Consider the following 21,417-nt stretch of genomic DNA (forward strand, 5'->3'; position numbering starts at 1 on the left):
ATTTAATTATTTGCATTCCAATGTCATGGGAATTCCTCTTTTATCATCAAATATTTCTCATAAAATAAATTCATCTAAAATAAAATACCCATTAATTCAATATGCTAGGAATTTCTCTTTTTCCATCTAAATGATTGAATTCCAAATGTCATAGGAATTTCTCTTTTACTATTTAATTATTTCTCATAGATAAAATAAATTTATCTAAAATTTATTTTTGAATTTAAATAAAATATTCAATAATTCCAATATGCTAGGAATTTCTCTTTTCCCATCTAAATGATTGAATTCCAAATGTTATAGGAATTCCTCTTTTGCCATTTAATTATTTTTCATAGATAAAATAAATTTATATAAAATTCATCTTTGAATATAAATAAAATATCCAATAAATCCAATATGCTAGGAATTTCTTTTTTCCCATGTAAATGATTGAGTTCCAAATGTCATAGGAATTCCTCTTTTACCATTTAAAATTAGTTTTCCATTGAATGTGACAAAAACCATTGTTTTAACCTAGGATATTCAATCCTAGAATATGATAGGAAGTCTTCTTTTCACGTTATGCATAGTAATGAATTATGCATCAATTTCTTAAAAATTTTACCATAGCTCCGCTGCTATTATTGGTAATTTTTAATTTTTATGAAAAGAATAAGACATAGTAAAATAATTATGATAGTATAACTATCTTTTAGCATTAAATCCAATTTATGGATTTATCCCATAATATCACCATATTTTTCAAGCATATAAGTATAAAAACCATATTTTTCAAGCATATAAGTATAAAAACCATTTTCTTAAACCTCTAGCTTCACAAGCCTAGAGCTTGATTTGTGAATAGAGAATTTCTCCATGAGAAGCATTAATTGAATATAGAATAGGTCATAGAAATGACCACTCTTTGGTGGAGAGAGAGATATGCTTAAAACCATTTTAATTTAAGCATAAATGGAAACTTTGTAAGATTTATCACTAAAATTCATTAGAGAGCTTCAATTGCATTAAAGAGCCATTCAATTGAATTTTACTCATACTTGAGAGGGGTTGAGAAGTGAGAAACATTTAGAGATTAAGAAAAAGACTATAAATCACACTTTACCTCTTATATGCTTGATTCTTTAGTCTAAGGAGAGGCCCCCAACCAACCAATTGGTTCAGTATGTTGATGAAGACTCCAAAGAAGGTTGAGGAGAGAAAGAAACTCCATTCTCTCCAAATTGTAGAGGATTTTTAGAGGATAATAGAAAATATCATTATTTCAATATAATACTGGCATGGTATAGTTCACATATTTTTATGGGCTAAGGGTCTTTTTATAGGTGAGGGAGGCCTCTAACTAAGTCCAACTAGTTTCTAGAATTTTCGAGGTTTAGTTTGGCTGAATTTGGACAAGATTTGGACCAGTTTGGCTCCCTTTTTGATTTGGTTTGATCTAGGAGAGAGGAGAGATAAAAATTTCTTATTATTTTTGAGTTTAAAACTCCTCCACACATGTGAAATAGGCACCTCCTTGAAGAGCCCCCTTCTCCTTACCAAGGTGTCAAAAATGTATCATTATACCCAAAATATCTCATTTTTTTTAGTAATATTCATAGTTTTTTACTAATAAACCTTGTACTCAGTCAACTCTTCATCTTATGTGGGCATTTACTCATTTTTTGGGTATTTTTCTTTTATAAATTGGATTTATCTCCTCCCCACACTTGGATTAATCCTATTGGCCCTTAGGAACCTTAATTGGACCATAATCCAAAAATTTCTAAAAATCTAGACCCTTAGGCTAAGGTCCTTTATACCTATTTTCAATTAATTCCAATTGCACATTGGAAAGTTCTTGTCCTTTATACCTATTTTCAATTAATTCCAATTGCACATTGGAAAGTTCTTTTTGAATTTTTGTTTCAGGGGAAACCATTTTAGACACTAGGAGGATTTTTTATATCCAAAAATATCTCAATTTTGGATTATCTCCCTCTAGACATTTTCTCTCTCGAGGCCAAAACAGGGTAAAATAGGATCTTTCTTTTATTTTAGAGAGAGGAATAATTATAAGATCAGAAGGGGAGGTTCTTACACCTGTACACCTCAAAAGCTGGAGGGAGGAATCTTACATCCTACCCCACTTAAAAAACGCGAGATGTCCTCATCTTGCAAACTTGAGGACAACTCTTTCCCTTAAGATCCAATTGATTCTGGGGTTCCTTATAGTCTGGTCAACCCAACAGAATCCTGGGATAAAGATCCCTTATATAGAACTCATCATCAGATAACAATTCATTCAGATCATATCATTCATATCTTTAACACAATAATGGTCTATTAGACCAAAATTTCCATCTGAACAGTCCTCCATGGGAATTTCAATTATACAGATTTTTAATTTGTCATCCCTTAACTTGATCCACTGGGTCCTGTTAACAGTAGAAATCTGTCAGCAATATCCACTAATCTCATAGTGATTTGCTGAAGTCATTATCGTCATTCTAGTTATGAACATCATCACAGGGACTCATCCCATTCATCCTCATTGTGGTTTTGCTCAGCTTATCGCTTTTCAACCAAAATTCAGGAATCATCATTTTTCAATCGGAATCCAAATCAACTCATTAGTTCTCAACCAGAGTTTTAAAATCATATCAACCACATTTACATTCATCATCTGGATAGCATTTTTGCTTATAATTTCAAGGTCTTAGATTTACTCGTATATAGTGCCAGTAAAAAGCTGCAGTTATATCCTCGGTATATACGGGTAGTCACGATCCTTGGAATTATAAGGTAAATACCATCATGTCTAGGCCTCAAGCAAGTCAGGGATTCCATGCAATTGCGGTACTTTCATCTGAAGACCCGATTACTAATTTATGAATTTCAGTCTGAATATCAATTTGTATGAATTTCATCACACATTTTCAACTTTTTACTGTTACTTCATAAATTTTTGACATTTTTGGCTTCTCGATTGATCCACTTTAGCCAATTTGCTCTGATACCAGCTGAAAGATCCCTGCCCCCCACGCAACGGACTCGAGGGTGCTAGCAGCGGGAGTAGCCCTTCTTGTGCGGGACAGGGTCCCTCACTTGGGGCCTTGCCCACAGATATCTGGACAAGAGACTAATCCCTCGGTTCTTCCAAAACCAAACCCGAAAAAGCTTCCCTCGCCCAAAAAGCACAGGCGATTCCTCCATGGATATTTTTACTCTAACGTAGTCAAGAGCCTTAACTAACTGAAGTGATCTGACCGAACCCGTAGGTCCCATGGTTAGATCAAGGAAAAGACTTGCACTTGGATCATAGAGACCAACGCTTTTTTCCTCATTGAGAGGCACAACCGTTGATTCTTTTCCATAGAACAATTTCTATCCGAGATTTACTTCATCTATCGTACCATAACGGAATTGAGTCTCATTTTAGGGATCCATCAGTCTAGCCTCAGTCCCATGGGCAACTGCTCTAGTGATGGGATCCAATTAGGAATTCGGTTAGGTTTTGTCTCGGGTACCAGGGAAAAGAGTTTCCAGGTCCCCTAGCTGGATATTCATGCAAACCTAAAGCTAGTCACACCACTTACACACCCAATATGAAATTGCCTTTTTCAGAGATTCAGCTGACTTTTAAAATAATATTTTAATGAAACCATAGTATCACTGATCATAATCCTACAAAATATCCGGTTGAATCCTAATTTCCAATCGATATACCTATGGCATCATTGGCAAAGACCTCGGCTGTGACCTTGCTACACGAGACGTCCTCCATTGACTCTCTGTCAGCTGTTGCAACTTTATCAGCAGTTAGGTCTCCATGACCTCATTCACAAGACGGTCAAAATGCTTCCCTAGCATTCTTGACATAAAATAGTCATTTAAAAACAGGTCATAAATACAGTTTCTATAACGAACTTTCATCTTTTCACATTGTTTCACATCAATCCACATCCATTTCATATGTATTCCCATTCTCATCTAATCATATCATTTTCCACCTCACATCTTTCCTCATTTATCCTGATCACATCTTATCCACTCGTATCTACCCATATCCACATCTCATCACATCAATTCATTCACATCTCATCCATTCATATCTACCCTGATCCACATCACATCACATCACATCCATTTCACCTCACATCTCATTCATTCATATCTTTCTCGATTCACATCCCATCACATCTCATCCATTCATATCACATCTCATTCATTCACATCTATCCCGTTTCACATCACATCATATCACATTCATTCACATCACATATCATCCATTCACATCTATCCCAATTTACATCACATCACCTCCATCCATTCACATCCATCACATCACATTCATTCAAATCCATCACATTCATTCTCATCACCATCCCATCACTTACATTCTATCCACATCACATCTCATCCATTCATATCACATCTCATTCATTCACATCTATCCCGTTTCACATCACATCATATCACATTCATTCACATCACATATCATCCATTCACATCTATCCCAATTTACATCACATCACATCTATCCACATCATATCTCATTCATCCCATCCACATTACATCACATCCACATCATGACTCATTCATACACATCTCATCTCATTCATCCACATACATCCAATCGTTCACATGTACGACTACCCACATCTATCCATACATTCATATATCTATCACTTCATATGCACATATATTCATGTCACATCACATCACATTCTTTCACATACACATCCACATCCATTCTTTCACATACATATCCACATCCATTCTTCACATACACATCCATTCTTCACATACACATCCACATCCTTTCTTTCACATACATCCACATCCATTCTTATTCACATCCATTCTTCACATATACATCCACATCCATTCTTCACATACACATCCACATCCATTCTTCACATACACATTCATATCCATTCTTTCACATACATCCACATCCATTCTTTCACATACACATCCACATCCATTCTTCACATACACATTCACATCCATTCTTTCACATACACATCCACATCCATTCTTCACATACACATACACATCCATTCTTTCACATACATCCACATCCATTCTTCACATACACATCCGCATCCATTCTTTCACATACATCCACATCCATTCCTTCACATACACATACACATTCACATCCATTTTCATCACATACACATCCACATCCATTTACTTCCCATCTCACCCTTTCACATATCCTCTCTTCTCATTCTCATCTCATCATTCACATCCACATCCATTTACTTCACATCTCATCCACATTCATTTTCATTACACCACATCCTATCACATCCAATTTATATCTTATCACATCCCATTTACATCTTATCACATCTCATTTACATCTTATCACATCCATTCACATCCTATCGCATCCCGTTTACATCTTATCACATCCATTCCACATCCTATTTCCATTTAGTAGCTTTTTCTACTTTGATACCGATAATGGGACTTTTTCTAAATTTCTACCAATTGCTTGGCTTAGATAAAGATTCTTTTTCTCGACGACTATTTTCATATTCATTCTCAATTTCTCAATTGAATTATATTCAATATTCCTCTTTTGAATAAAAGAATTCATGGGATTTACAAAAACAAATTATACCCATATTTCCACTTTTGATGAATAATCATAAATTGAATTATACTAAAAATTCCTCTTCTTCCCATTTGATTTCATGGATCTCAAATACCATGGGAATTTCTCTTTTTGCATTTAATTATTTGCATTCCAATAATGTCATGGGAATTCCTCTTTTATCATTAAATATTTCTCATAAAAAAAATTCATCTAAAATAAAATACCCATTAATTCAATATGATAGGAATTTCTCTTTTCCCATCTAAATGATTGAATTCCAAATGTCATAGGAATTCCTGTTTTACCATTTAATTATTTCTCATAGATAAAATAAATTTATCTAAAATTCATCCTTGAATTTAAATAAAATATCCAATAATTCCAATATGCTAGGAATTTCTCTTTTTCCATTTAAATGATTGAATTTCAAATGTCATAGGAATTTCTTTTTTGCCATTTAATTATTTCTCATAGATAAAATAAGTTTATCTTAAATTTATCGTTGAATATAAATAAAATATCCAATAATTTAAATATGCTAGGAATTTCTCTTTTCCTATCTAAATGATTGAATTCCAAATGTCATAGGAATTCCACTTTTACCATTTCATTATTTCTCATAGATAAAATAAATTTATCTAAAATTCATCTTTGAATATATAAATAAAATATCTAATAATTCCAATATGCTAGGAATTTCTCTTTTCCCATCTAAATGATTGAATTCCAATTGTCATAGGAATTTCTCTTTTATCATTAAATATAATTACCATAATTTTCTAATTTCTTAATTTTTTAATTACACATAAACTTAAAAATTAGTTTTCCATTGAATGTGACAAAAACCATTCTTTTAACCTATGATATTCAATCCTAGAATATGATAGGAAGTCACATTATGCATAAGAATGAATTTTGCATCAATTTCTTAAAAAATTTACCATAGCTCCGCTGCTATTAATGGTAATTTTTAATTTTTATGAAAAGAATAAGACATAGTAAAATAATTATGATAGTATAACTATCTTTTAGCATTAAATCCAATTTATGGATTTAACCCATAATATTACCATATTTTTCAAGCATATAAGTATAAAAACCATTTTCTTAAACTTCTAGCTTCACAAGCCTAGAGTTTGATTTGTGAATAGAGAATTTCTCCATGAGAAGTATTAATTGAATATAGAATAGGTCATAGGAATGACCACTCTTTGGGGGAGAGAGAGATATGCTTAAAAACATTTTAATTCAAGCATAAATGGAAACTTTGTAAGATTTATCACTAAAATTCATTAGAGAGCTTCAATTGCATTAAAGAGCCATTCAATTAAATACTTCTCAAGCTTGAGAGGGGTTGAGAAGTGAGAAACATTTAGAGATTAAGAAAAACACTATAAATCACACTTTACCTCTTATTTTAATTGATTCTTTAGTCTAAGGTGAGGCCCCCAACCAATCAATTGGTTTAGTATGTTTATGAAGACTCCAAAGAAGGTTGAGGAGAGAAAGAAACTCCATTCTCTCTAAATTGTAGAGGATTTTTAGAGAGGATAATAGAAAATATCATTATTTCAATATAATACTGGCATGGTATATTTCACATATCTTTTTATAAAGGGCTAAGGGTCTATTTATAGGTGAGGGAGGCCTCTAACTAAGTCCAACTAGTTTCTAGAATTTTCCAGGTTCAGTTTGGCTGAACCTGGACAAGATTTGGACTAGTTTAGCTCCCTTTTTGATTTGGTTTGATCTAGGAGAGAGGAGAGATAAAAATATCTTATTATTTTTGAGTTTAAAACTCCTCCACACATGTGAAATAGGCACCTCCTTGAAGAGCCCTTTTCTCCTTACCAAGGTATCAAAAATGTATCATTATATTTAAAATATCTCATTTTTTTAGTAATATTCATAGTTTTTTACTAATAAACCTTGTACTCAGTCAACTCTTCATCTTATATGGGTATTTACTCATTTTTTGGGTATTTTTCTTTTAGAAATTGGATTTATCTTCTCCCCACACTTGGATTGATCCTATTGGCCCATAGAAACCTTAATTGGACCATAATCCAAATTTTTTTGAAAATTTAGATCCTTAGGCTAAGGTCCTTTATACCTATTTTCAATTAATTGCAATTGCACATTGCAAAGTTCTTTTTGAATTTCTGTTTCAAGGGAAAGCATTTTAGACACCAGGAGGATTTTTTATATCAAAAAATATATCAATTTTGGATTACCTCCCTCTAGACATTTTCTCTCTCAAGGCCAAAATAGGGTAAAATAGGATCTTTCTTTTATTTCAGAGAGGGGAATAATTATAAGATCAGAAGGGGAGGTTCTTACACTTGTACACCTTAAAATTTGGAGGGAGGAATCTTACGAAAGCAATGATTCATCAAGACCAGCACATCACCTTAGGGAGCTTTGGTCCTATTTCAGAAAGAAGAAGGATGGAACCTTATGGTTAAACTCACTACTATGAAAAATAAGTATCCAATCCCTAGGATAGACGATCTTCTACATTAACTTCATGGGAGACAAAGTCTTTACAAAGGTTGATTTGAAGTATGGTTACTATTAGATTCGAGTCAAGTAGGAAGACATCCCAAAGACAAAATTCAACCCCAAATACGTTGTGATGCCTTTTATTTTTCCACCTTTGTTGTTGCAGGTACTTGCTGCTCGCTGATAGTCCGACGACCTGCTTTGCTGACATCTAAGGATCTAGTGCTAACAATCAATGACCAGCCAACAACCTTCTCTGCTACTACTGCTGACTACCAATGACCTATTGCATCTGCTAACAATCGCCATCTTCAGTTGACTTTCATGGTCGGGTTTACTTACTTGGTTGGCTTTACTTTTTTTGGCGAGGTTTACTAAATTAACTGAGGAAATATGAATGTAAAATCAAAATGCTAAATCAGTCATCTATTTGAATCACCCATTTTAATCAAATATCAGAGTCAACTACTATCTACATCAATTGGCCGAATCATATCTCGAAAAGTTAGCTATCTAAACTAGCTGGTTGAATTAGCTCTCAGAGTCAAACAATTGGAGTCAATTGTCTAAGTCAGCTGTTGAAAACATCTATCTTAGTTAGCTGTCTGAGTCAGCTACTAGCTAAGTCAGAATTAGCTATTGGAAATCAGATCTTGTTTCAAATTTATTCTCATGCATATCTAATTTTGGGAGGGCTCATTACTTAAACCATTTGCGATTAATCTTTGCATTTATTTTCTTATAAAGGGACTAGACACTGTCTCTCTAAGATAAGGCCTTCCTTAATGGCCACCAAGATAGATAAATTTGAAGAAGCAAGCTTTCATACATGGTAGACTAATACCAAATTTACATTAATGAGAAAGGGGTTGTGGATCATTAAACGAGAAGGAGAAAACGCCTACTACTAGGGAGGGAGAAGCATTGTGAGTTAGCAGGGATGAAAAGAATCTTGCCATCATAGCATTAGGCTTGAGTGATCAAGTTATCCATCACATAGATGGAAGAAGCACTTTAAATTAAGCTTGGGAAGAGTTGAACACATTGTTTGGTGATCAAGCTAAGAGCTCCAAGATTAGCCTTCTAATTCAATCCTTTGAACTTTTGTTAAATAGGGGAGAGCCTCTTGCCTCTCACCGAAATCTGATGAGAAGCCTAACCACACAAATTTAGGGATTAACTTAACTATGGAAGAAGATGTATGCATTGCATTATTGTTAAAAAGTTTGCCCCATGAGGAATATGGCAACATAGTCACCACCATCACCAACTTACCTTCTCCAACACTATTTGACATCACTACAGCTCTTTTGATAGAGGAAAAGAAGATCAAAAGGCAAAACACCACCAACACCACTTTGCCTATATTCCAACATGAAGCCTACTTCACAAAAAAGCACTTCAACAAGGGATCTACACCAAAGCCAACATTTAAAGACAAAGGAGAGAGTAAGTGCCACTTCTATGATAATCTTGGGACACTTTGAGAAAGATTTTTACACGAAGAAGAGGCTATCTACAAACCTGGTGGACACTACTACAAGATCTTTAGCCTTAGAGTAAATTTTGGCGGTACTTGCGTCATCGAAATAAGCATCAAAATGTCAGTCAAAATAATTGTCTATGATTAGGTTAGAATATTCATCGAAATTAGCATCTTGGATTGCATTGATACTAGCATTGAAACTTTTTTTTTTTGTTTGGTGTGATTTCTAAAAAACGATCAAGTGTTTTTAGTTCTCTCATCATAGTCCTTATCAACCCAGTCTTTAGTTACTTTTCAAATAAATACAAAGATATGTAATAATATTTATAAGAAATTAATATGACAATAGTGTTCTACCAAATCTTGCACTAATGATCCCAAATAAAAGGATATATGTAGCAATATTTACAAGAAATTATGAAAATTTTATGCCAAAGCTTGCTTTAATAGTCCCAAACAAGAAAACTATGACAAAAACTAAGTATTTCTTATCAAATAAAAAAGAAATAAGATATTATATCTCAACATTGACTCGCTCATCCTCAGCTAGATCCATGGCTCTAAATATATTTATTTCTAGAAAGACCTCTCCACCTACATCTTTGTCAATGGGTGGAGCCTTATTTGTTTTAGGAGTAGAAGATAGTTCATCCGTATCCTTCTCTTCACACCTCACATGTGTGGATGAGTTTTAAAATCACAAACAATGAGATATTTTCATCTCTCCTCTCTCCTGTTTCAACTAGATCCAAAAAGTAAGCTAAACTGACCTAAAAATGGTCAAAAAGTGACCAAACTGATCTGAAAAATTCTAGAATCAGTTTGCTTGGTTAGAGGCTCACTTTTTCCTATAAATAGAAGCCTCCCCCTTTGTAAAATCTTAATGGTGTTTATGCACTGTTACTCTACTTTCTGTCCTCTTGAGCCATTAACATTGAATTTCTTGATAATTCAATTATTTTTTGGCCTAATCCTCTCCAAGTGAAATTGGTGGCTCTTGTTGCAAACAAGAGTAGAACCCTTAATCCCTCAAGCCAAAGGAAAGCTTACAAGCTCCATGTAAGCTTAATTCTTACTTATTGTGAATTGTTAAATCTATGGTTATCTCAAATTTTATGCTTTGTAAATGTTGAATTAAAAATTTGATGCTATGCCTTGATGGAAAGGCCACCCCCTCCTCTTCTTTACAATTCAGTCCTTCTCAATCCTAGAAAGTTTAATTAAAAGATTGATTAAACTCTTTTCATTTTTTACTCTCTTGATTTTTGGAAAATGGAGTAGATTAGAGATATTAGAATTCAAATTGGATTAATTCAAGTCATAAATTGAATGATAAAATTAAGAAATGATCAGCCATACAAAGGAGCTTATGGTAAAATTTTCTTAAATTTTGGGGAACTAAAGTTTATCATTAGGTTATTCTAAAAGAGTAATTCCCTCCATTTGTGTATTCTACAAGATTTATTTTTATATCAAAAGTTCTATTCTCATTAAAATTAAATTTATGCATAGAAAGATGCATAAAAGATTGATTTTTATTTCCAAAGTGTCACTCATTAAAATTAAATTTATGCATAGAAAGATGCATAAAAGATTGATTTTTATTTCAAAAGTGTCATTCTCATTAAAATTAAATTTATGCATAGGAAGATGCATAAAAGATATCATTGATTTTTATTTCAAAAGTATCATTCTCATTTGAATTTATGCATAGGAAGATGCAAAAAAGATTTATTTTTATTTCAAAAGTGTTATTCTCATTAAAATTAAATTTATGCATAAAATAATTATTTTTATTTTAAAAGTGCCATTCTCATTAAAATTGAATTTATGTATCGAAAGATGCATAAAATAATTTTTTTTATTTCAAAAGTGTCATTCTCATTAAAATTGAATTTATGCATAGAAAGATGCATAAAAGATTTGTTTTTATCTCAAAAGTGTTATTCTCATTAAAATTGAATTTATGCATAGAAAGATGCATAAAAGATTTTTTTTTATTTTAAAAAAGTTATTCTCATTAAAATTGAATTTATGCATAAGAAGATGCATAAAGGATTTAATTTTATTTCAAAAGTGTTATTTTTCTTAAAATTAAATTATGCATAAATAGATGCGTAAAGAATCTTTATATCAAAAATTAGAATCCTCTTAAATTATATGTTTAAATTCTGTGAATAGAAGTGATGATAATATGAGGTGAATAGATATGATGAGATAAGATGTGAATCAGATAGATGATGATTGGATGGATGGATGTGATGTGAATTAGATAGATGGGAATGAATGGATGGATGGATGTGATGTGAATAGAAGTGATGAGAATATGAGGTGAATAGATGTGATGAGATAAGATGTGAATCACATAGATGATTGGATAGATGTGATGTGAATAGAAGTGATGAGAATATGAGGTGAATAGGATGTGATGAGAATGTGATGTGAATTAGATAGATGGGAATGAATGGATGGATGGATGTGATGTGAATAGAAGTGATGAGAATATGAGGTGAATAGATGTGATGAGATAAGATGTGAATCAGATAGATGATTGGATAGATGTGATGTGAATAGAAGTGATGAGAATAGAAGTGATGAGAATAGATGTGATGTGAATAGAAGTAATGAGAATATGAGGTGAATAGATGTGATGAGATAAGATGTGAATCAGATAGATGATTGGATAGATGTGATGTGAATAGAAGTGATGAGAATATGAGGTGAATAGATGTGATGAGATACGATGTGAATCAGATAGATGATTGGATAGATGTGATGTAAATAGAAGTGATGAGAATATGAGGTGAATAGATGTGATGAGATAAGATGTGAATCAGATAGATGATGATTGGATGGATGGATGTGATGTGAATAGATGTGATGAGATGTGAGGTGAATAGATGTTAGATGTGATGTGAATCAGATAGATGGGAATGAATGAATGGATGGATGTGATGTGAATAGAGATGATGAGAATGTGAGGTGAATAGATGTGATGAGATAAGATGTGAATTAGTTAGATGATGATTAGATGGATAGATGTGATGCGAATTAGATATATGCGAATGGATGGATGGATTAGATGTGAATAGAGGTGAATAGATGTGATGAGATAAGATGTGAATCAGATAGATGATGAATGAATAGATGAGATGTGATGTCATGTGAATCAAAATGTAAAAGAATGATATGGGATGTGAGTTGTGATGATAATGGATGTGAATGTGTATGTGAGGAATGGATGTGAATGTATGTGTATGTGAAAGAATGTGATGTGATGTGACATGAATATATGTGGATGTGAAGTGATAGATATGAATGTATGGATAGATGCGAGTAGTCGTACATGAGAATGATTGGATGGATGTGGATGAATGAGATGAGATGTGTATGAATGAGATATGATGTGAATGAGATATGATGTGGATAGAAGTGATGTGATATAATGGTGATGAGAATGAATGTGATGGATATGAATGAAAGTGAATGTGATGTGGATATGAAGGAATGATGTGAATCGGGATAGATGTGAATGAATGAGATGTGAGGTAAAATGAATGAGATGTGATGTGAGTGAATGTGATGTGGTCTGAATGGATGAGATGTGAATGTGATGTGGTCTGAATGGATGAGATGTGAATGAATGTGATGTGATGACGTGAATATGGGTAGATGTGAGTGGATGAGATCTGATGAGGTTAAATTGAGGAAAGATGAGATGAGATGAAAATGATGAGATTGGATGAGGATAGGAATACTTATGAAATGGTTGTGGAATTAATTAATGTGGTTTGATATGGAGCAATGTGGAAAGATGAGAGTTCGTTATAGAAACTCTATTTTTGAACTATTTTTAAATGACTGTTTTACATCAAGAATGCTGGAGAAGCATTTTGATCGTCTTGTGAATAAGGTCGTGGAGACCTAATTTGATAAAGTTGCAACAGCTGACAGAGAGTCATTGGAGGACGTCTCGCGTAGCAAGGTCTCAGCCGAGGTCTTGACCAGCCTCGATTTGATTAAAATGGTGAGCTTCCGGTACGGGTGGATGAGCGACCAAGGAAGCGGCCTATGAGTGAAGCGCTAGCTCACCTCTGCGAAGGATCCTAGAGGGTGCTGACCATATTGTGCTTGGGCTCTGGGTCACCGACGATACCCACACATACATCGTGGAAGATATTGGAACAAGGAGTAAGAGTTGTTTTCTGAATTCGGGCATGGATGTGGTTGATTGACCTTGTTCGTCCTCAACGGATGAGTCCATGGTTCTTTTATATGGATCTGTTGGTTGATCTTGCTGATCTTCAACGAAGATTCCATTTTGATATGTGAATATTACCGAGTACTATGAGCTAGGAACCATCGAAAAGACACCTGAGTGGATAGGTGGTAAGCGTTCTGGTTGCTAATGATGCCATAGGTACACTGAGGAAGGATTGATTGGAAATTAGAATTCAACCAAAAAATTTTGAAGGATTATGATCAATGACTATGATTTCAACAAATTATTGTTTTAAAGACAGCTGAATCTGTGAAAAAGGCAATTTCATATTGGGTGTGTAAGTGGTGTGACTAGTTTTAAGTTTGCATGAATATCTGGCTAGGGACCTGGGAACTCTTTTCCCTGGTACCTGGGACAAAACCTAACCAAATTCTTAATTGGATCCCATCACTACAGTGGTTGGGCGGTTGGCTAACCCACGGGATTGGATGGGGTTAGGCTGGACTGATGGATCCCTAAATTGAGACTCAATTCTGTTATGGTACGATAGATGATGTAAATCCCGGACAAAGATTGTTCTATGGAAAAGAATCAACGGTTATTCCTCTCAATGAGGAAAAAAGCGTTGGTCTCTATGATCCAAGTGCAATCTTTTCCCTGATCTGACTATGGGACTTACGAGTTTGGTCAGATCAGTTTAGTTAGTTAAGGCTTTTGACTATGTTAGAGAAAAGTTATCCTGGAGGAATCGCCCGTGCTTTCCGGGCAAGGGAAGTTTTTTCCGGGTCGAGATTTTGGAAGAACCGATGGATTAGTCTCTTGTCCGGATATCCGTGGGCGAGGCCCTGAGTGTGGGACCCTGGCCCACGCAAGAAGTGCTACTTCCGTTGCTAGCACCCCTGAATTCGTTGCGTGGTGGGGACAGGGATCTTACATAGTCCCAATCTATTCTATTCTGATTCATAATCTTCTTCAGGATTTAAAATACTTGATTAGTGGATTTTGCATGACCATTGGCTTGTGGATAATACATTGTAGATTTTTCATATGATATTCAATAAGATTTTGGATAACTTGATTTAGAAAGTGTCTACTTACTTTGATCACTAACTAGTTCCACTAGGTAGCCAAATCTGGTCATGATTATTTCATAATATAGACATTTTGCAACAACAACAGACACAATTGCATTATGTCTAAGAGCATTGGTTTCCACCCATTTAGTACAGTAATCAATGGCAAGAGTATATATTTATTATCAGCTCTCTAAGCCGGTGGCTGGAATGGACCCACAAAACGTAATCCTCACTTTTAAAATGGTTTCAGAGGAAACACTAGATTGTGTGACATTCTATATCCACTGCATTTGGTTACCCTAATCTCTGGTAAAAATTGTAGACTTTGGCAGATTGCCACATCTTTCAACATTGTTGGCCACCATAATCTGACCTAGAATATTGTTTGGCCTATGATTGCGGAGAAGTGCCCTCCACCAACACCTTGATGGGCTTCTATGATTACTGCTATCTGCTCATGATTTGGAACGCACCGCCTCAAGATTTGATCCATTCCCATCTTGTACAACTGTCCTTTCGACTACAATTTTTGCTTTTTGTAGCGCTAGCCCCTTTCGATCATCTCTACTCATACCTTTTGGAAATGATCCATTCATCAAGAACATTAGTATCTCATCCTACCCCATGTGTTTGATGGAATATTAAGAATAAATAGGTCTGTATCCAAAAATTGATCTAGAACACCATCTGTTAATCTCCAAATTCTACTCAAGACAAAAAATCAACAACTACATGCTCATTTCCACGTCTATGTTTGATGGTGCACTTGAACTCATGAAGCAGTAGCATCCATCTTATAAGATTAGGCTTGCTCACTATATAAATTAATGCATGGTGATCGACATGAAATACAAATAAAATACCCAAAAGATAATGCCTAAACTTGTTAAAGAAAACACCATGCTAAGAGCTTCTCTCTCTGTCATGTCTTAGTTTTTGTAGATAGCATTCGACTAGCATAATAAATCGGACAAAACCATCCAACCTTGGTTTATTGCATTAAGGTACTGCCGATGGCAACATGCATACACAATCTGGAGGTTACACAATCGGTGCTATGGATAACATCATCTTCAAGTGCTAGAATGCTTGTTCACAATTATCATTCCACATTGACGGAGCATTTTTCTTTATAAAGTAGGTATACATGATGTGTCAGATATCTGAGAAACCTTGTATGCCATTTAGTTTGTCCCAATAATCTTCCCAATCCTTTTGTATTGCACAGAGATTGCAATCAAATGATGATGATCATCTTTTGGAGATCCACACAATGTGGCCAAGCAAAGCTCCCATTGCTTATTGCAAAATTACATTTTGCAGGATTGAGACTCAGTCTAGTTTCACGACATCTCTTGCAAACACAATGTCAAAAGTTGGAGATGTTTGCCAAAGACACTAAAGTCATCCACGAAGACCCCCATTGAATGTTGTGAGGTACTCATAAAATATTTCTTACACCATCCTATGGAATGTGGCCAATGCATTCTTCAGCCCAAAAGTCATTATATTGGAGGTGAACACCCCCACTCTGTGAGATAAAGGCTTTCTTTCCTTTATCCTTAGGTGCCATCCTTACCTGATTGTATCTGCTTAATCCAACCGAGAAGTAATACATCTCCAACAAAATACATTCAGCGTGAGTCTGTAAATGATAGTGGAAAAGGATCTGTGATTGTGGCTAGATTCAATTTTTTGTAATCCACACATATACTCAACTTGCCATTCTTTTTGTGGGAGAAATGATAATTGGGGAAACCCAATTAGCTCTGTCAATTAGGATAAATGAAACCTAGTTTAAGCAATTTATCAATTTCTTCTTTTACTTGTTGGGAATAATTCGGATTTATCTAGTACCTCTACTTCTTCCTTGAGATTAATTTTATGCTGATAAAAACTGGGATCAATTCCCTTCATATTTGTATAACTCCAATAAAACACATCTTTGTATCCTAACAGTAGTGCCTGAAATCGTTGTCTCCATTCCTCTATAAGTTTGGCACTTTACCTGGACCATTCAAGGGTTCTGATCATCTCCTAAGTTACTATCATTAATGACTAATGGTACTTTATGAATTTAACAATATTCTCCATTAAATATTATTGGGTTCTAGATTTATTCTCTGGCTTTGGAACTTCCATTGTGCATGGGACTTAAAGAAAGGCCGGCATTGTATTACTATGGAGTTAGACTCATTATTATAAGCTAATTTTTATTGTTAAACATGTTACTGCTATGATGGAGCTACGTGATGAAGATCAAGAATTTGGTACAAAAAGTTTAAAATGATTCCATGGAGCCTTTTCCTCCCACATCCATGAAGACCAAGTGAATTGGCAAGCCTATTTGAAAGTGAGAAAGAAAGTTTAGCCATTGTAGAGATGGCTAAAGGAGGTACAAACGCAACTAATGATAGTATAGATGTTGAAAATGTGGAAACAAACTCCCATATCCATGAGAAGCCAAGTGAATTGGCAAGCCTATTTGAAAGTGAGAAAGGGAGTTCAACCATTTTAGAGATGGCTAAAGGAGGTATAGTGTCAACTAATGAGATGGTGTAGATGTTGAAAATGTGGCCAAAGAACTCCCAAATCAGCTTTTAGATTTCTAGATAAGGGTCTTTCGACATTAGTAAGGCTCAATAAGGCAACAGTCTCTTTTGAATAATTTATTATTACGGTTTTAAAAGCATGACTTGGTGTGACTTTGTTATTTTAATGGTCATTTCTTAGATCTAGGTGTATCTAATCATTTGTAATGGAACCTTTAGATGACATTACCCAGATAGTTCTTGTGGCATTATTAAATGTTTTGATAAAATTAGGACTTGATTTAAAAAAAATATGAACTTGATGATGTTCTAACAATGGTGTATATGTAATATTTTGTATTGTGATGATGTTTTAAAAATGGTGTATATGTGATAGTTCAAAATTATTATTGTGATGATGATTTAAAGTGATGTTTATGCAAGGAGTCTTATTATAACAATGGTCCAAAATGATGTATATGTATATGTGATAAGTATTATTATAACAATGTCCTAAAATGATGTATATATATACATATATATATATACACATACATACATACATACATACATACATACATATATATATATATATAGATTTTTCTCTATGATCTAAAGCTTATACAAAACAAATAACATTATTATATATTTATCGACTAATTGTTATTTTTTTCCATTAAAAGAGAGATAATATATTATTCAAAAATTTTATTTTATGTTATATAATTTTACAAAAGAGTTGAATACAATTAGTTGAAATATGGTTACATACTTTTAGTATGTGATTAACGTACATCTAATACTCTAAATTAGAGTAACATACAAAATATGGTCTTAATTTGTGCTCTATAAAAGGGTGTTAATCTCCTAAAGTCCATATTCAAGCGTGGGTCTATCACCACTCATTGTCTACTACAAGTAACTCCCAAATTTGTTCAACTCTTTTTGCAATCTCAGAGTCCTAAACTAAGTTGTAAAGGACTGGACACTCTGCTCATGCTCTGGTCTCAAAAAATCTCCTTTAAGGAGGCAATGCAGACTCTAATGAATGGGATGCTTACTATCCTAGGGCCACCACATATGCAACCATCTACGGTGACTCTAGAACTTTCCCTATCTAATCAACTAAATCAGTGGAAATACTTGTTTTGAAAGCTAAGGAAGCATACAGTTAATGGGAAAGTTGGATACATGTGGCAGGGGGCTAGATGTAGGATAAAAACCATGGTTCTCTCTTGTGAGAAGAACATGTGAGCATTGTAAATTACTATGGGGATTTGCCGAATCAAACTCCACATGAGAGTTTCCAAGCCCAAGAAATAGACACCAATTATTTTATTAGGCTCATGCATGAGGTATGCCTAGAGAAAATCTCAAATTTATTATCTGCTCAAGCTCGTCCCTAGGATCTTATAGACCAACTAAGAGGCTGCACAAGGGAAGATATTTTCAAAGTAAAGATTTGGAGATCTACTTATGAAAAAAGGTAAGGGAAAGAGGCCTTGACCGGGTATGATGATCCATGGAGTTCTCCTTGGCCTACTCTTGCTGATCAAGAATAATCCAAGAGAAAATGTCTATGAAAGGATGATGAAAGGATGATGAAAGGCAAGGAGGAGCATGAGACAACAATAAAACAATGAAAATGGGGCAAGGAGAGGGATTGGTTTCCAATTGAGGGAGGGAAAAAAGAAGGCAGCATAGTGAACATTCAATGAGGAGTAGAAGAAATGAGGCCAAGAAAGGACCAAGGCTCAGCTCGATAGGATCACTAGATAGAAGGGACTAATTGGATGGAGGGAAGAAAAAAAGGTGGGAGGGGAATGAGGAAGCGTGGATACACATGGTGCATCTAGAAGGGTGGAGGGCATTGCAAAGGATATGGTAGATACAAATATGGAAAGTGAAAGCAAGGGGAAAAGGTAGGGCTAGGTGCATAGGCGGAGGAAAAAGTGAGAAGAAAAGGCAAGGGAGGAGGAATGTTGAAATGGGGGAAGGAGGGGGTGGAGATGGTGAAGGGTGAAGGTTTGGCATAGTCAAAGGGGGGAAGGAGGGAGTGGAGATGGAGATGGAGATGGTGATGGTGATGGAGAAGGGTGAAGGTGAATCATAGTCCAAGGTTGGCGAAGAAGGAGGAGGCAAGCACACAATAGAATGTGGTACATCTAGAAGGGGTGAAGGGCAATGCAAAGGAGATGGTAGAAGAAAAGATGGAGGGTGGAAGTGAGGGGAAAAGGAGGGGCTAGGTTCATAGAAGGAGGAAAAGGCGAGGGAGGACGAAGGTTAACAGGGGGGAAGGAGGGGGTGGAGATGGTCATGGTGACAATGATGGAGAAGGGTGAATGTGTGGCATAGTAAAAAGGGTGTGCGAAGGAGCAGGAGGCAAGTACATAACAAAGAAGGAGGGGGATTATCCAACTCACATTTTGGAATTTTGTGGATCTTGTTAGAGAGAACCTATGCAAACAACAACAATGTTTAGTGTAATACTCCATAAGGTAATGAACCAGCAACTCTTCACTTATATTTGATATTCAAGTATAAGGTCTTATTCACAAATAATGAAGTGGATGTAACTAACCTCTTTAAATCATTTTTTTCTATTGGGATATTGATTTCCTTACATTCTAATATACCAAATGCCTTGAGTATCTTTCCTACATCCCTTTCTAGATATATAAAGGTATTTTCTCTCTTTTGATAATGGAATCTTCGAAGCCTTAATGCTCAAACAATAATGCATGAGGCTAAGATCTATCATCTTGAGCCCAAAAAAACCTCAAAAACAAGTATCTAGTATTTACAAGATCTTCTTCAAAAATTTTGTATTCATAAAGGAATCATCCAAAGGGCTTCTAGAGTTGCCAATACTCATAATTTATGATTGTAAGTTAAATCCATTGATAGCATGCTTTTGAGATGTAGTTTAATGCATAGAGTGCCTTCTTCAACTTTCACACATCTTGCTCATTGATGATGAGAATTAAATCTCCCTATATGGTGTTTCTCTATATATACCTCCTCCTTGCGGTTTACATTGAGGAAAAAAAATAGCACATCCATTTTGACATATATGTAACTTGCTTTTTAACTAGTAAATATAGGTTTCCATGGAATTTGGTTAACACTAGTTTGATACTTGGGAATTCAATTATCCTAAGAAATGTATATATCCTTGAAACCTCTTCTAGTATTTCTCATGGAACTTTTATTGTTGTAGTTCCATATATATTAAAAAGGGATCAAAGATAGAGTATGTCTTGCGAATTAGCCATTTCCATGCCACGTAAATGACTCAATAAAGTGACCAAGATATCTCTCAAAACATATCATTTTTGTTTATTTATTGATACTTGTATAAGTTACTTCAATGCTTTCCTATCACAATAAAGTGATAAAGTGACTCAATAAAGTGACCAAGATATCTCTCAAAACATATCATTTTTGTTTATTTATTGATACTTGTATAAGTTACTTTAATGCTTTCCTATCACAATAAGGGATCATAAGAAATTTATAACACTTATGATGAATATTTCTTCTTCAAGTATTTTTTAAATACTTTAAAAGAATGTGAAATTATCAAAAGATTTTGTGCCTTGGTCACTTTACACACTTAATTTTATGACATGAAAATGCAACTCTTATCTCATTGTGTTTCTCCTTCTCCACAGCAATCACATGAAGTAGCAAGACTAGAATGCACTCATGGCTTTACACACTGTGTAGTCTTCAAATCCTTCATCATGGGACATGGCATCTGACCCGTGCAAGAGCCCATGGCTCGAGATAGTATGCGACATCACGTGCACACAAGTTGTCTAGTTGCTCCTCATCAATCAAAACCTAATGGGAATCCTTCCTCTTGCCATGGGATAATCGTCATATCCAATAGACTTGGATTTGTCAAATAATCCAAAGCTGGGTGGAGATCTACCAAAAGAGATAAGAAAATTGACAAACCTCAAGATTGTATGACTAAGAGGAGGAAAAATAATATTGTCAGG

General features: G+C 34.6%; 1 protein-coding gene across 10 annotated transcripts in view; it reads right to left on the reverse strand.

The window, feature by feature from the left end:
- Positions 1–21,417, reverse strand: part of LOC147637821 (uncharacterized) — a 125,156-nt gene that overhangs the window by 67,820 nt on the left and 35,919 nt on the right. The window lies entirely within an intron of this gene.

This window comes from Cibotium barometz, chromosome 6, assembly GCF_041138505.1.
Source record: "Cibotium barometz isolate CiBa-2024 chromosome 6, ASM4113850v1, whole genome shotgun sequence".
Taxonomy (NCBI): Eukaryota; Viridiplantae; Streptophyta; class Polypodiopsida; order Cyatheales; family Cibotiaceae; genus Cibotium; species Cibotium barometz.